This window comes from Maniola hyperantus, chromosome 17 (assembly GCF_902806685.2).
Source record: "Maniola hyperantus chromosome 17, iAphHyp1.2, whole genome shotgun sequence".
NCBI lineage: Eukaryota > Metazoa > Arthropoda > Insecta > Lepidoptera > Nymphalidae > Maniola > Maniola hyperantus.
The window spans coordinates 10804702-10809300 of NC_048552.1; the positions used below are offsets into that span (position 1 = coordinate 10804702).

The window sequence follows — 4599 nt, forward strand, 5'->3', positions numbered from 1 at the left end:
CGGTCGAGTCTCGAATCGGAACAAGACTCTCTTATAAACCATCAACCACCCGTATTTATACAATCGAATCAAGATGGCTGCCTCGTCGCAATAGATCACGCCACTTCCATTTTAAAAGGCGCCAAATACAAAAATGCGATAACACTTTTTGGAGTTAAGTAGTAGGTATCTAATTGTGAATGTCGGTACGCCGTGATTTCGTCGAATTGGACGGTTCGAGTCATTTCGATTTTACGGCAGTGTACTTTGAGCGTTTTATTGGAGGTGCGAAACAAAACTCTTGGTCCTACAGTTGTTTTCGCACCAACAAAACTTTTTAAATGTCATAGGACGTAGAACATAAACCGTTATAAACCACCCATTATTCACTTTTAGTCGCATTAATAATTTTTATTGCTAGCAAAATTTATATAAATTTGGAAAAAGAAAATTGAAGAAATTCGCCACGGTGGGGACCGACCGCGTACCACCATGCATTTTAATGCGATTTTTATAATATACCACAACGACACGACTAAGTAGTTACATCGTCTTGTATTCGTAGCACGATTTCGTTTCGGAATTTTTTACTGTAAAAATGTTATTTTTTCGCTTGCTAATGCTAGCTAGAGTCAGGTTTCAGTGGGTCAATAGTTGTGCAAAATTGCGGAACGACATAACACAGTACCTATTAAATGTGTCTGCGTGCAACGTATAGGTAGGTACGCAAATCCATATCCATGAACACTAATATTAAAAAAAAAGATTCCGACGAATTGAGAACCTCCTCCTTTTTTTGAAGTCGGTTAAAAATATACAATGACATTCTAATTAGAATGTCATTGAAAATATACGAAAGTGTGTCTGCTAGCGTTAGCGTTCACGGCCCATCCGTTTAACCATTTTGATGAAATTTACAGAGTTAGCTTACATCCCGGAGCCGGATATTGTATCTCATAACTTTTTGACAGTGAAAGCATCATGAACTTGTGAGTCTTGGCAACCAAATTTACATGAAATGTTTTTGGGGGGATATACGTTGACTGCGAGCATCAGGGCAAATAGAATAGCTTGGTACGACATATTTTTGTCGTGTGGTGTAAAAACGAGTGTACTGTATGATGCTTTTTGATATGGGCGCAATAAATCGGTGTATTTTTTTAAATCGAACGCTCTGCTAGTTCCGCGGCATTGAGCCCGAGCGCGATATATTGCGCATGAAACTCGATTTAATGCAACGAGCTTTTTTTTATTTGTAGGACTCTATTTTATTTTATGCTGACTTTTTTTGTGAGACTTTATTTTATAATTTTCATTTTAATTTTTTTGATATTTAGCGAGACTTTATTTTAACTTTTTATTTTGCAAACTTTATTTTATACGATTTATGATTTTTAATTTATAACTGAGAGCAGCAACGTTGGACAAAGAATTAGTTTGGCCATCCTAAGAGGCAATGTATGCCAGCATATTGGACACAACGACGCGACGCGACGACGCTTCGCTGCGGTGGTTTCGATGAGCTTTAGGATTTAATTTAAATTATTTTAGTCTTAGTTCAAGTAATTTTTAGTTTTAATTTAGATTAAGTTTATTTTATAGAATTCATGCTTAATTAGGTATTAGGTTAGGTAGGTCCTTACATATGAAATTGGCAAAAATAAGGATTTATTAAGTATAATATTATTAATATAAAAATTATACTTAAATTTAATTTTAAAAAAAAAATTAGGAATTAATATTTAGTTTTAATTACCTACTTTTATTTAAAATTACTACATGCTATCGATTTTCTTGGCAAATAAGTGTACTTATAAAGATAATTTTGTTTTTAATAGGAATCGAATAAATCTAAAATTTATGGCATTGGAATAAAATTTAAAACGAAGCCGCCCGAACAGGGACTTGAACCCTGGACCCTTGGATTAAAAGTCCAATGCTCTACCGACTGAGCTATCCGGGCTATGAGATGAAGAATAGAATTTATTCATTTAACGCACACATTTTTTTCGATTTAGGTAATAAAATACGATACACAATAATTAATATCGCCGGCTTTTTAACCGACATACCAAACGAAAGCGGTTTTAGATTTATAGGTCCCGTATCTCTAGAAAAAAACCTTTATAGGATCACTTCGTTGTCTGTTTGCCTGTCTGTTTGTCAAGCCCCATCAAGGGAATAACAATTCAAAACCCATGTGCTACTTTCCGTTAATCTAGTATCATGAAATTTGGCAGATAGCCTAAGTCAAAGGAAAAATCCGAAAACCATTTTGTGGTTACATTACAACACAAAAAATTAAAAAGTGTTATTTCTTGACGATGGTACGAAACCCTTCGTATGCGAGTCTGACTTGCACTTGACTGGGTTTTTTTAAATAGGTACCTAGGTAATAATTTCTACCTAAATATTTTTAAGTAGGTAGGTACTTAGGTAATAAGTATCTAAATATTTTTAAGTAGGTACCTAGGTACTAGGTAATAGTTACCTAAATATGTTTTGAGTAAGTATAGGTAGGTAACCTACGACAATAATAATAAAATTTAGTTTTGAAGAGAATGGAAACCTTTTAAATTCAACCCCGTACACTTACGCCCCCTAATGTGGTTATAAAAATGACACAATTCCATCACACCCCCATATCTTTGCGATTATTTGATACCATATAACCTGCACCAATTTATTCTTACACATCAAAAAACCTAAATGAAATATCTACGTCTTTACTGTTGTTGAATTAAGGCATAGTTTCGCATGAGAAGTTTCTTTTGGGTGTAACTTAATGGCAATGTTACGTTTGTAAATTGACTAAAACTATGGAAATATTATGGCGGGAAGTTGCTTACGAATCGTCTTATAAAAATATTATAACGAAATGCTTTATCCAATGAATTTTAATGGATTTTGGTTGTCTGTTTTTCGTGGTAAACCATTTGCTTTGTTATTGAATGTAAAAATTGTTAATTTGGTTGATTAGATAAGTGCCTACGTTTAATTTTTTATTTTTGTCAATCGTTTATTGGTTGAAATATCGGCCTTTAGAATGACATTTCGGCTTTGTAAAGCGTTGTCGCTGTCACTCATATCTATATGACGTTTTGTCGGTCTCAACGACAAGGACAACGCTCTACAAATCTGATATCTCCGTCTAAAGGTCGATGTACATTACTTTCGGCCACGTACTGTACGTAATCAAGAGCCAGTATGTATGTCAAGTTGAAGGCCCCTAAGGCCATTAAAGAAAAAAAAAATCATGCTCGCTTCGCTCACGATTATACTCAATACTAGCTGATGCCCGCGACTTCGTACGCGTGGATTTAGATTTTTCAAAAATCCCATGGGAACTCATCACTCTCTTCAACTATATCCATGCAAAAAATCAGGTCGTTCCGTTGCTCCGTTGCGGCGTGATTGAAGGACAAACCAACAAACCAATAAACCAACAAACAAACACACTTTCGCATTTATAATAATGGTACTGTATTTTTTTTGTTTCGTTTGTTTTCAAATCTAGAACACTTAGAAATAGTTGATGAAATTGAATACCTATTACAGATCAATACGCGCATAAGTTGTCCTTAAATCCGGAACAAGTCAAAGTAGTAAGTTAATACAGTGGCGTGCACGTGCAACTTCCTTTGACCCCTGGGACCACTTCCCCTGTAACCTCAAGACTAGTATTCGTTTACCTAAAGTATCAATTTGTTTGACCACAATACTTCGTGGTCCAAAAGAAATTTTTGAGCACTACAAAAGTAAAGTACTACATCACTTTACTTTTGGCCGCATACTGTATAAAAAAACCGGCCAAGTGCGAGTCAGGCTCGCGCAATGAGGGTTCCGTACTACAGTCGTATTCTTTTGACATTTTGCACGATAATTCAAAAACTATGATGCATAAAAATAAATAAAAATCTGTTTTAGAATGTACAGGTGAAGACCTTTCATATGATACCCGACTTGATATAATCACTCACTTCGAAAGTTGAAAATACTAATTATTAGTTCATGACCACAATTTAATTTTTTTTGTGTGATCTAACCCTAAATTCACGGTTTTCAGATTTTTCCCCAAATGTCAGCTATAAGATCTACCTACCTGCCAAATTTCATGATTCTAGGTCAACGGGAAGTACCCTGTAGGTTTCTTGACAGACAGACGGACAGACAGACAACAAAGTGATCCTATAAGGGTTCCGTTTTTCCTTGTGAGGTACGGAACCCTAAAAACGGGTCGAATTGAGAACCACCTCCTTTTTAGAAGTCGGTTAAAAAGGGCTAGTAATCTAGAGCAGAACCAAAACCACGGTAATATTATATATACCATAACCCAGTATAAAAACTCGGAGCTCAAAATGTCAAACCAAATTATAGGGAACCACGAGTAAAACAAACCTCTGCTAAATGTAGGAAAAGTTCTTTACATTGAATTAAAGTAATTGACTAGGAATCGAATCTGGAAACTCTTTGAGCACCAGATGTTCAAACAATGCTTGGCATTTCCACATATTTGACTATCACAAAACATGACTATGAGGGTGATTTATGTAAATAACTTCGATATATTAATACATCCTCAAAGCAAGCAAGTCTGCAAATACACCCCGGAAATTACAC

The 4599-nt window shown here is 35.2% G+C and overlaps 1 non-coding gene across 1 annotated transcript; it reads right to left on the bottom strand.

Moving 5' to 3' along the window:
• Positions 1-1869: 1869 nt before the first annotated feature.
• Positions 1870-1942, bottom strand: TRNAK-UUU (transfer RNA lysine (anticodon UUU)). The gene has a single exon. It is a non-coding gene; the product is annotated as a tRNA-Lys (tRNA).
• Positions 1943-4599: the final 2657 nt, after the last annotated feature.